Raw genomic sequence first — 14021 nt, 5'->3', positions numbered from 1 at the left:
AAGTGATTCTTGGTTGTAGTCCTAAATCCTTTGCCTTCCGGAATACAATGTTCCATGACCATTGGTCCTTCAATGTTGCAGCTGCCAAGTCCTGTGTAATCCTGATTGTGACTCCTTGATATTTGAATTGTTTCATTCTGGCCACTTGTAGTAATTTGGTCTTCATCTGATAGTCCTGAAATCTGGCTAAAATGTTCTTTGGAGCTTTTATTTTGGGATTTCTTCTATGAGACAATAACTGGGTTCTTTAAATGTCTATTTGTTCCAGGAAATCAAGAGTTTTCCTTAATAATTTCTTGAAAGGTGCTTTCCAAGTCTTCCTTTTGATTGTGGCTTTTGACTAGTCCAGTGATTCAGATATTGTCTCTCCTGAATCTATTTTCCACTTCAGATATTTTTCCAGTGAGGTATTTTATGTTTTCTTCCATTTTTTCATTCTTTTGAATTTGTTTGATTAATCCTTGATATTGCATAGTGAAATGCCCAACTCTAACTTTATAAGGGTGGTTTTCCTACATTAGCTTTTGTACTTTCTTTTCCATTTGGCCAATTGTACTATTTGAGGAGTTATTTGCTCCAGTGGATTTTTGTATCTCCTTTTCTTTTTGACCAGTTCTACTCTTTAAACAATTTTCCAAGTTGACTCTTTTTTCATAATTCTCTTGCCTCATTCATATTTTCCCCCATTTTTCTTCTACCTCTCTCATGTGATTTTTGAGCTCATTTTTGAGTTTTTCTATGAGTTCTTCCCATTTTTCTTTGGGACTTTGCCCATAGGTATTTTGACATTGCTGTCCTCTTCTGAGGACATCTGTCTTGATCTTTCCTGTCACCAGAATAACTTTCTTAGGTCATATTCTTCTCTTGTTTTTTTTAATCTCTGTATTTTTTTTTGGGGGGGGGGTGTTGGCTTTTTCCTTTCTTGGAAGAGGCACTGTCTCAGACTCCTTGTGCCAGTGCCTGCAGGCCCTGGTTGTTTACCTGTTGTTGTACTGATTTTGCTCTTAGGCACCTGGGGGTTCCTTAGCTCTCGTGCTGTGCTGAGGGGGTGGGGCAGATGACTGCCACTGCTGGAGGCCAAAGGGGTCTGAGGGCTTACCTAGGACTGAGCAGGAGTCCAAGTGCTTTGGTCTGATGTGTAGTGAGTCCTGGTGAGAGTCCCAGTGATATGTTTCTGCGTGTTCCTGGGGCTACACTGAAACACACAAAGATCTGGCTGTTGGAGGATGCCTATTTGCCCAGGGCTATGATGAAGGACATGCTGGTTAACAGATCTGGAGTCTGCTAGTCCTCTGGCTTTGCTAAGGCACTTGGTTGAATCCTGGTATTGATGTTTGCCTGCTCCACCACACTGGGACTCAGTATTTACTTCTGGTTTGCTGAGGTGCAGCTTGCTACTGGCTTACTGGGATGCTTCCTGTCCTGGAATGTGCTCTCCTTTTAGCTGAAAGAGATAGAATCTTCTTGACAATATTCCAAGGTTATGACACTAAAAGATTGTTCCATCCTGCCATTGTATGGGTTCTAGTCTTCCAGGATTAGTTTTGGAGTACTATTTTAAGGTTGTTTGGAGGTGAATATGAAAGTTATGGCTATTTATTGCATACTCTACCTTCTTGGCTCCTGGAAGTGATGTCTCTAGCATCTCTTAGAATCGTTTCCTTTCTTCTAAGTTCAATTCATGTATCACCTCCAATAAGCATCCTTTCCTGAACTTTTTAGTTTTCAGTATTGTCTCTTTGCTCAAATCATCATATATTTGATTATGGGCTGTATCTCTTCAGTAGAATATAAATTCATTGAATGAACATACTATTTGAATTTTTTTAATTTATAGTGCCTAGTACAGTTCCTGGCACATAGAAAATACTTCATAAATACTACTTTGTTTGGTTTCATTCAGTCTTCCTTAACATATAAAAATGGTCGCTATGGTACAGTAGCTCTACTTACTTAGAAAATGGTACCCCAGAACATACATGTATCCAAGTAAATGGTTTATGCTGATGATCTTCACATATCTGATCAAGAATATCAGCTGAAATCTAAAAGGTTAGGGCTCCTTTTGCATATTAGACATTCATTTAACTATATAATCAGGATATGGGAAATCATGGCATAGGATGGGCAATCATAGATGGGTTACAGTCTGTATCTATGGCTACATATTGATGAGATCAGAGATACATGGAAGTGTGAAAGGAATTTATTGAGAAAAAAATCTAGCAGACCTACCTCCCTCTATAAAAAGCAAAAAAAAAAATTTAATCAGCTATCATGTGGGAATGCAAAATTAAGTAAAAATGTTTTTCTTTTTTCCCACATCTGGAGACTAACATCTTATTATTATTGCGATTTCAAATTCCCTAGAATTTCTTTCTGACAAAAGGAAGGGTTAATGTTGCTGGGCTTTTGTTTTCCTAAAGAAATCTGTCTCACTATATAGTATTTCTAAATAAAACAAAGTGACATTTAACAGAAGGTCATAGAAGTTTTCTTAACAATGTTTGATATAGTGGTAGACTTCTAGGAATTATTGGTAGAGGGGAGATTTTGGTCTGAGTCCTGCAACTGCCACTCACCATCTGTGTGATCAGTGACAAGTCAGTTCACTACTCTGGTTTTCTGCTTTGTTATGAAAAAAATGAACAGATTTAACTAGAAACTAAAGAATATGGTTTCTCCCAGTTCTAAATTCTATGATCATATAAGAAAGATTAATTTAGGGAATTGAGGATATGGATTGTTAATTTTAAGGCAATGACTTCTTAGTTTTCAATGCCAAATACTTTTAAAATCAGAAAATAGTTTTCAAAAAAAGAGAAGTTTATTAGCACCAGATCTACTTTTGGCCAGTGTAGTTCACACTTTCTCTCTTTTCAGTAAATGTGTCCAGGGATGTAAATGTTAATAGATATATTCGTAGAAGTCTGGAGTATTCTATGTTTCATGGGATCCCATATGTCATAAATGAGAAACTAATCAAGAAAAGTAGTGTAAAAGATATCACTTAAACAAAACAAGACAAACACAAACAATGCACACACACATATGCACACACTTGATGAAGAGAGGAAAAAAAAAGATGGACCTGCTATGTGATCACAACAAGGTATGACAAAAGATACCTTAGAATATTAGAGTACTAAAGGGAACGGGACAATATACTCTAAAAAATAATTAAAGGATTTCTTTGGATAATTAAGGCTAAACATGTAATACATTTTTGACAAAATAGATTATTCAAAACAAAGATTATTTTATTTCAAGTACTCAGGTAAACTTCATAATTTACCTTTGATTCAGCAAATATTTCTGTGGCTACTATATGCCAGGCATGTTGGGAGACTGTGGGTATGATGAAAATAAGATGAATAGAAGTCCTCTTCCTTGGGCTTATATTAACTTTGTAATGTAAAACCTATTTTGATGTTCTAATCTTTCAAAAGTTAATTTGTCCCAGGATAGCACCAGAAACTTTATATAGCCAAAAGTTAGCATATGTAATACAGCCAGACATGCTATCACTCCCACAAAGTCTGCTGGCACCTTGGCAAGTCACAACACTTGTATGGAGCCCTAGGCACTCAATCCTAATAAAGAAGCATGGCTTTGGGCAAGCTATTGAAGGAGTTCCTAACTGACTTTTTTTCAGGTTTCTCCTGGTTCTGATCATCAGCTCCTTTAGGTATTTTTGGCAGAGACTTTGCTCCATCTTTTTGGAAGGTATATAGAAAAACTCCTTTGCCCCTGGCTACTCAGGGTACTGCAGCTGGGGAATGATACTGCAGTAAAGCTCACATTTGCAAGGAGAATAAAAATACACAAGAAGATAATTTTTTTGTATTCTCTTTAAATCAGTCTGCCAAGATAGTCTCAGTAGGAAAGGTATTTTCCATAGGCATTCATGTCTGATGTATGATATTAAAAGCATTCACAGCTTCCTCGAAACTCTCTTTATCTTGGTGTGTCATTGGATCTCCTGTTATTAACCAGTGTTTATAGAAGAGGTAATAAATTGACTCACCCATAATACTAATTCTTTAGTGGTCATTCATTAATTCTTCATTTCTATCCCAAATAGTAAAGACTTGAGGAAATGGGTGAAGAAAGGGTAGCTACTGCTGCAGGGAAAAAGTTCTGAAACATCACAACCAGTTGGGGAAAGGCTTGAGTAATGGGCTATAGTGATGAACCCTAGACAAAAGAATTTTGATACGGTAGCATGACAGCATTAGGCTTTTAGAGACAGACAAGAAAGCATAGAAAACTAGGGGGAAGTTTGAGAAATGAGAAATTAAGCTGCAAAGAGAAAACTTCATAATTTTGTCTGGGTATAGAGAAATAATAAAGGGAAATAATTTATGTTTAGACCAAAGAATAAATATGAATCTTTAAGAACCATAGCAGCAGCAACAATAATAAAATGACCTTTTTATATGGCATATTCTTCCCCTTGTACTTTCTTCACAATTATTCTGTAGAGTGGGTAATAGAAATTTCATTATTCCCATTTTACAGATAAGGAACACAGATCTCAGAGATTTGTACAGCATAAAAGTAAATTCCATTTTCATAAAAATGATCTGTTGAGTTATAAAAGATGCATCATGGTCTTATAAAATGGAATCGTAGCATTAAAATGAGCTTAATGATAGACCATTCACCACAGACTGGAAATAATAAATTATATTGTTCTAATGGACTTTCAACCGGTACTTCAAAAGGATGTTGATTATTTTGTAAGCCATGAATTTCAAAGCATCATGTTTAGATATTTCAGGAGAGAGAAATGCATTTAGAAAATACTTATTTCTTCCCAGAAGTATCAATTATAAGCACTTTTGCCATGGTTGAGAGGATGGCCAGTCACCCTTCAAAATGGGCAATTCCCTGAAGTTCTTCATAGTATGTATGTGTTTTTTTCCCCTCTGGATTTGAACAGTGTCTGTAAACTTCAGAAAATGCTTAACTCATATCGCAGAGAATCTCCTCATTCCAGAGGGATAGAGTCTAGTAGTCAAAGATGTGGTATCTCAAGTATCAAAATAAAAATGAAGCAGAAGAAATTGAGCTAACTAAGGAAATATGCATCATAAGCAGGTTGGTTCTTATGCTGTTTCTTATCTCTGCTTTTTCTGATTCCACTAAAGCACTGACTCCCCACTAAAAGATTTCACTTGTTATTCTTCTGATTATAGTAGAACATTAAGATGTGATTACCTGATGGGCTTGACTCCCAGAAGAGCTGGTGGTAGCCTGTTAGAGTAGCTTATTATCACACAAGCATTTCCATTTGGTGGAATATTTGCGTGGGATACTTTTGAGCCCAGGGCCTTTGTTACTTTTCCTTTTCAATTCTATGCAACTTGCATGCTATCCTTTTTCAAGTACTCCAGAAAGAAAGAGAAGAAAGGCAGACAGAAAGAAGGAAAGAGAATGAAAAGGAGGAAAGAAAGAAAAAAAGAGAGACAGGAACAAAAAAGAGAGGGAGGGAGGGAAAGAAAGGAAAGAAAGGAAGAAGAGAGGAAGGGGTGAAAAAAGGAGAGAAAAAGAAAGAAAAAAGAACAAAAAGAAAGACGAATGAAAGTAAAATCACACTAGGAATAAGGTAAGAGATACCTGGTATTTAACTGCTATGGGGAATTCCCCGTTAGGGAAACTACCCCTACCAATGCAGATAACAAGTGATTCCTTTTAGATCTGAAATCCTTGATTTCATGGTTCATTACTAGACAGTACATACTTTAGGGCTCAGTTTGTATATATCTTTTATTTACTTGTATTTATGTGCTTGTTGCTTACCCAATTAGATTGTGAGCTTCTTGAGAAAAAAGAATGTTTCACTTTTCTTTCTATGATAACTTAGTAGTTAACACATAGTGCTTAAACTATGCCAGGCACTGTGCTAAGATCTTTACAGTTATTACTTCATTTCATTCTTAGAACATTTCTGGATTATTGGTGTTATTATTATTCTTATTTTATGGATAGAGAAACTGAGGCAGGCAGATTTAATTTGCCCAGGATCACACAGCTAGTAATTATCTGAGGCTGGATTTGAACTCAAGTCTTCCTGACTCCAGAGCTGGCACTGTACCACCCAACTGTCCCAATTTTCCACACTTAGTACGGTGTCTGGAACATAGTAAGCATTTCAGTTTTCACTGATGATCATTGATTAAGCAAGCTTCAAAATAACTGAAACTATTGAAGCAGGCAATCAAAATAATAACAATAGTGTCTAAATGAAATTAATCTAGCTCTGTGGGCCCTCTACAGGGTCTAAGGGAGACATAACACATCATGGATTTGGGACAGTCAGCTACAGGGACTTTCCCAGTGAGTCAGACCCAGTATGATGATGCTAAGACTGTGCAAGTGGAAATGGGGGTGTGGTGGAAGGGAGCAATTCAAAAGACACTACAAAAAAAGCGAAAACTTCCTAACCTTGACTTGACATTTGAGATGTTTAGTAATAAACAGGAAGAAATAGAATTGCCCCTTAAGGTGGCAGCAGAGGCAAATGAAAAGGTGGCAAGATTGTGTTTGTTCAATTTTCAAGACAGGGTGAGTTCTGAAATGTAAAAAAAAAATCGGGCCATGAGGAGAGGAAAAAGTGTAGAATGCAAGAGATGGAAGGGGCCTATGGTAGAACAGTCCTCAGAGAATGCATCAAAATTGCAGGTAAAGCAATTGGTCTTAGAGAGGAAAAATATATCTCTTTTTTTGATATTAGAAGGAAATATCAAATAGAGAGACAAAAAAAATTGTAATATGAGATTGAAACTAATGGCAAGAGCTCATTCTTGATGCTTTTGGTTTTCTTCATGAAGTAAGAGACAAGGTCACATGATATGGTTGCTCTATTACTAGTGAGTCAACCTCTCTTGTTGGAATTCCAGGCTCCCCGGAGGTAATTAAACTCTTCACGCAGAATTCTAAATGAAAACTCCAAAGAGTTCAGTGTATGTAAACACAGGTTGCCTAGCAAGGTGGAGACAGGCTAATCATATAAAACAAAAGTGTTATGTCACCTTTATGGGAAGAAATGTTTTTACATATTTTTTTCATGTTCAAGGAAGGGTATGACACTTACATAAGGGTGGGTATAACATCGACAGCAAAAAAGGATATGTGTAATGTAAGCACCTGATATAATTCCTATAGTGAAAAAAGATTTAAAATGAAATAGTAAAAGTGAAGTATCACTAAATGAATCAGTTTGTGTTTGTATGTGTGTGTGTGTGTGTGTGTGTGTGTGCATGTATATGTGTGTGAGAGAGAGACAGAGGGATATAGAGACAGAGAGAGACAGAAAGAGATGCAGAGAGAGAATGAGAGTGGGGTAAAATATGATTCCCCCTTTTAGGAACAACATCTCTATGACCTAACTTTTCGTATTAGGTCTGCGAGCTTCTGTACCCGAGGCACAAGTGTTCCCATTTTTCCAATGGGGATATAGACTAGATTCTATGGGAGATGAGCCACATCTTTTCCAGCCTATCTGTAACAGGCAGTGGTTCTCTCCTTCATGTTGCTGCTTGCCAGTCCTCTGCTTTTTACTCCAAAACAAGAAGAGGATGACTACTGCAGCCCTAGTTTTCTACTCTAATGTCTCCTAGCAAATCTGGAGGAGCCTTGCTGTTTGCCTAAGGCAGCTCAGTATTAATTACCAGAGTTTTCAGACAAGCAAATTTAACACTTGTCTTCCTCATAGAAAAAGTCAGAGGGAGGCAGATAAGGAAATAGGAAGAAATAGCTTCAGTTTTCCTCCCTTCTCCTCAACCCAATTCATGTTGAAACTGCTTTATATTCATTATCACTTTTTAAAGTAAATCATTCATCTGACCTGAGGAGGCAGAATTTTATTTCATTTTATATGAGAACTGTTCCACTTAAAAAGTGTTGTCTTTTAGTTGCAGACCTGGCTTATGGTCTTAAAGCCCCAGAGGACCGTTTCTACTGGTTACTGTGGCTGCTAGTGCAAAGGAAGGAATTTTTTAAAATTATGTATATGCAGAAGTATACAAAGGAAACATTTTGTTGATTTATTTCTCAAGTTCTCATTATGGCTCAGAGGGAGAAAAGTTCAATGAAGGGAAATACATGAGCAAATGTAAAATCAATTTTATATAGGGAAAATGTTTTTTCAATTATCTGTGGCAAATTTTTCATCAGTTTCTGAGGACTGTGATGGTTATTCTTTTTAAGGTAAGTTATGATTATACAATCTTCCAACCAAGGCACTTTGGGGAGAATTTAATAATGCAGTGAGTTTAGACTTGCAATTAGATAAGCAGAAAGATTTTGCTGAATCTTGAATGCTGAGGGACTTGTACTCAGATGAGTGACAAATTTCAAATGACATGTATTTTAATGTTGCCACCCAGGTGGTATCAATGCTTCAGGAGTAATAAATTTACATTGCAAATTTAATTAATCTGTTATGGATCTATGACTACTGAAATGATCAGCATCTGTAAACACATAGACCACAGAGGAGAGGAAACGTTTCTATAATAAATGCATGTTCCCTGGTACGTGTTTTGCTAAAATCAAATGAGGTAATGTGTATAAAGTGCTTTGAAAACGTTAATGAGCCATTTCAATGTCTGTTTTTATTTGTTAGCACTTGGACTCTGCCCACATATCCCCAGGAAGGTACTTGGGCTGTGCACATAATATGACAGTGACCTTGACACGGCCTTCTTGAACATGACACATTTGTCATCTAACATATGCAATGTTGTTTTATACATCACTGATAATGTAACATCTTTTGTGTTTGTTTTATGCATGTATTATCACTTATTATATACAGCTCTACTATAAATTCCTGGCTTAGGCTTTATATTAGGTAGTAGGGATGATTACCTGTAACTCTATATGTAGTTACCATATTCCCCTTCCCCCACCATGTAGTTTTCAGGGACTGCAGATATGTCATTGAGAAGATGATCTCTGTCCACATAATCCTGTAAAAGTTCCTGACATGCATCAGTGACAAGATCACGGGGACTGAGAATTGTATAAGAAGAAACTGAGGACTAAAATGAACTGGAGAGGGGTTGTGGGAAAAGTGGGGAGATAAATTGCCATCTAGTGATTTGCCACTGCTGAGACTTTTATAATCATATAGTAATATGGCCCTCAATGAGAACCTTTCCCACTTTTCTGATATAGAAGTGATAGGTGTACACAAACACCTGGTTCCCAGTGATAATAACAAAAGTATGAGGTAGAGTTGCTACCAGTAGGACATGAACTGATAACTTATATTGCCTCATTCAGCAAAAGGAGCCTCTAGGACAGAAATTGAATACTACGTATTCCTGAAAGGAGAAATACGGTGATCATACAAGTTTCTGAATGAGAATTTTGAATGTTAGCCTCATTATTTGACATTCCCTAATGTGTATGAAAGGCTGCCTCGACTCCTGGGAGTTATTTTCCTGACTTGTTGCTTGAAGACTATAATTGCAACTGCATAGTATGACATCAGTCTATTTTGATTTGTGGTAGCTTTTCTGATTAAAGTTTTACATATATTTATTTTTTGTTACCCTGACCAGAAGTCTAATAAAATGGACTTCATTTTAAGTTGAAAAGTTAGACTAATTGATGTCTATGATCCCTTGCAGTTCAGGTAATCCCTTACAATCCTATAATTCTAAGTTAACTGTTCTGTATATTATATATTAGGATACTAAATATAATTCATTTTGGCCTTGAATAAATGCACAGATTCTTTTGAGTTTTGTGGATAAAAGTCTGAATTAACCTATATTATGAGAGTCAAATATGTTTGATACCTGCTTCTCTTCACAACATGGCTTTGTGTGTATTATTTTCCCTGGCCACCCTCTGAAGCAGATTCATGGACTGGGCTTACCATGGTGAAGCTTGAAGAACATTCGGAGTGGGATAGTGGACAAACTTCAATGGGAATTTTCCTACTTATAGAGAGACCTGAACCTTCAAATGAGTCATGAGTTCTTTGAATTTGTCATTGGTGAGAGTGGTTGATATCATGGCAGGACAGAGGCAAATGGAGAATTTCCAGAACAGAAGCCAGAATTTATAATAACAAGAATTTCAGCTGCAGTGATTTTGTAAGATGAAGATGTTCCTGAAGCACGATGAGAAGTCAAGAACAGAGTAGCTATGAGGAGGTTGAATTTAAAGTTCAAAAGCAAAATGCTTTACCTACAACGTGTCATCTTATCTCTGTCCCACGTAGGATGAAACTGGTTCACATTTACAAAATAAAATAGGTTTTCAACATAAAGTAAGTCCAAAATGGACTTAAACTGATAGATTACTCCTAGTTTGAGTGAGACTAATTAATCAAAGCATTTTTTTTTCACTGAGTTTGAAGTCAACTCAAACTCCTGTCTTTCACATGAAACACCAACATTACTGTCATTACCTTATTCTTCTCTTTTTTGACTCCAGATTGAATAAATCCTTGGGCAAATCATTTTTCTATTATTATTTTGTATTTAGCATTCAATTTGATACCAATTAAATTAGAACTTGAGTCTCTATCAATAGTGTTGTGAAAACTATTGCAGAGTTTGAAAAAATAACTCATTTTCTAAAATAAAATGGAATGAAATATTTCGATGTAACTCTCCTTTTGGAGGCTCACTGAAAGCATCTTCAGGAAAACTGTAGTAGCAAAAGATGATTTGTAGCTCATGCTATTCCCCTATACTTTTATTTCTTCTACTAAATCTCTATATTTTGGAGAAAAAAGTTCATTTCTTGTAGTTTAAATATTATCAAATATGTCAACAGCTGTTTTTAAAAGGTGTTCCCAAAATTGTGTGAATTAACTTAATATTGATACCATCATCATCATTACGTGATTGCACATTTGCATGCCATTTTGCCTTTCTTTTCTCACATAATTCTAACAATTACCCTTTGAGACATATATATATATATATATATATATATATATATATATATATATATATATATATATATATATATATATACATCCTACAAGTATTATTCATCTTCTTTTCACAGAAGTTGTGATTTGCCCATGATGACACAACTACAAAGTATAAGAGGTAGTATTTGAAGTGGGTCCAGTATTCTATTATTACAAAATATTGTAAAAAGTCAGCCTTTCCTCCTCCATGCTTTATTTGTAGAGACAATAACAAAAACAAAATTCTTAAGTACAGGATTTTACTTGTATTCCTATTAAACTTTTAAATGCTAGCCCAATATTCCAGTATTTTGAGATTTCTTTTTTTTCAGCACTGATTCTGCCATTCAAAATATCCACCAGCTTGTAATACCCACAAACAGGTTAAGTATGCATTCATTCAAAATGTTGATAAAAAAAATGGTGAACAGAATCAAACTAAGACTACCAGTGGAGATGTTCTTTCATGTAGATATAGATCTGTTCATTACTACCCTTTTGAATTTTTCTTTCAACAGCTGCAAATCTACCTTAATAGATTATCTTTAAAAACATCATTCCTCTTTTTTGTGCACTAGAATATCATGATTCTGCCAGATGTCTCATTGATGTATTCCCTCTACACTATATCTTCAGAACCTCAGTGATCAGACATAGGGGATACTATCAATCTTCTTTTCTCTATCTCACATATAAGTATTCATACCTGGAGAAGATGGTGATGTGTCATCTCTCTTTTCTGGATTTTTCCCAATAAGTCACAGGGAATTTGAATAACCTCACCCAGCTTTCTGTGGGGAAGGCAGAGAAGCGAGGTAAGACTGGTAAGAAAATGGGGAAGGAGGCTCCTCTAGATGAAGATCTGACACAAAAAGAGACATAATATCTGGAAGTTGGAGGAACCAGGAGGCAAATTATATTGACTCTGTCTAAATACACCCAGGGTTGAAGATAAGGTCTGACTTTTGTAGTAAAATAAAGAGACATTACCATAGTACCTACCCCATTTCAGGATGCCTAGTACATAAAATTTGGGGAACAAATAAAGGCTTAAGAGAGTGGTTGTGATTTAGTTTTGAGTTGCAAAACGTTTTTGGAAATTTGTCCTACAGTAGACAAGTTAAGGCATTGATTTTCTAGGGAAAGGGCTCAATTGCAAGTGAAGAGTTGTGTTGCAACTCTAAGTGAAAGATGAGTGGCACACAGTAGATGAGTGACTAGCATTCGTTGTTGGAGGGGAACAAAACTACAGCTGGAGGCTAGTAAGGTATGAGAACCAAGACACAAAATATCTAGTCCATAGAGAACAGTGCTGGAGGTGAGAAAATCATCATTTTCTGGGGGCAGAGGAGAGATGTTATGAACACTTAGAAGAGGACAAAATATGAGAAGTGGCAACTGATGTTTGTTGAGATGAGAGACAAGTGCTGCTGGAGGTAAGCATTGTGACTCAGACATAGGAACCAGGGAGCAAAGTAATACTAAAAGGGAATGAACCCCAGGCATCCTCTGCAAAGTAATATTATTATAAAGTTCTCTCATGGAAGATTTCCTACAATGAATTATTATTTTCTTAGGGCTCATATATGAGCTCTATTTATTTCCATTGGTTTGTAAATTAAAATATTCATGTTTTGAGTCTATTGAACCTATTAGCTTGTAAGGTGGTATTCTACATACTCACCAGATAGTACAAGAAACAGATCATCTATTTGAGAGCAGCAGTCCAGTTAAGAGAGAAAGGCTTAAAGTGTATCTAGGATCTTTATTAGTAGGAAAAAAAAAAAAAACCAAACAAACTTCCGGAACAAAAATTGCATTTGAAGGACTTTTCTGTCATTTATTACCAGCACAGGATTTTGCTGTTTTGTTTGTTTTCTTAGCGTACTAGTTTCAACCAAGTTGGGAAATAACCATCATAAGGAATAAGCCCAAGAGATAGTGTTATACTGCTGAGAATCTATCACCTATAAGTCATAGAAGTCAATATGTCTTGGTCTTAGCAAACAGTTTCCAAGCTATGACTCAAAATCGTTAGGCCTTTCCCCACCTTCTATGGCTGGAATTATTTCCTCACCTTGAACGCTTCAGGTATTTCCTTATTTAAACCTAACAAGAATATGCCATATTTCCCTGTAGCAATTTCCCAAGGCTTAATTCTTACCTAACACTGGATATATTTATTCCTGATTACTTTAGGGCCATCTCAGTTCTTTGAACTAATTTGCATTTTCATTTTTTCCCCTCTTAACTCATAGCTCTCAGTATAAAATGTTTCATATGTGTAGTTGTTTCTTGCATATCCTCATTCTGAATATTCAGTCTCAAATTATCCTTGACATTTGGTGAATATTCTGATGTTATGTTTCTTGTTATATACTTCAGAGTTGGTAAATTCTGTGATCTAAAAATGACTGTATACCTGAATTTGCACACATCCCCTACTTGTATTGTTCACCTAAAAATGAAGTTGACCTGTTCTGTCAGTGATGAGTATAGTGTTATTTTCTTTGACTCTGTAGATTCCTGGGATGAGAAACATATTTAAATGACTAATTAATTATCACACATGTATTAGTGTTGGCTTTTGTTAAAAATCCTTTTATTAATTTATCCTATAAAATATTCATTCACAAAGAGATATGCATTACAGGTAGGTTAAGGCATTGAGTAGGGGAAAGTGGTCAAAGACAAGATAGCGGATTAGAGGCAGCAACCCACCCAAACTCTCATAACATTACCCTTCAAACAACTTTAAAAAATACTTCAAGTCAAATTTTAGACTAACAAAACCAATAAAGTGAGGCCTTTTTTTCTGACCTAAAACAGCTTAGGTCATCAGCAAGATAGGGTCTTTGGAGCTCTCAGCCCAGAGGTACTAAGAGGGTAGTACAAATTGTCATAAGGAAATTACAGGAGACCCTTTGCTGGTACTGGTTTTTGCTGGTGATAATTGGTAAATCTATTGTACACACACACACACACACACACACACACACACACAAGCTATTATAGTGGTAGTTAAAAACAGACACAAATTCAGAAGACAAGAATGTAAAAACAGCTACAACCAACC

The sequence above is a fragment of the Notamacropus eugenii genome, chromosome 3 (genome assembly GCF_028372415.1).
Source record: "Notamacropus eugenii isolate mMacEug1 chromosome 3, mMacEug1.pri_v2, whole genome shotgun sequence".
Taxonomy (NCBI): Eukaryota; Metazoa; Chordata; class Mammalia; order Diprotodontia; family Macropodidae; genus Notamacropus; species Notamacropus eugenii.
Note: the sequence above shows the minus strand (reverse complement) of the source record.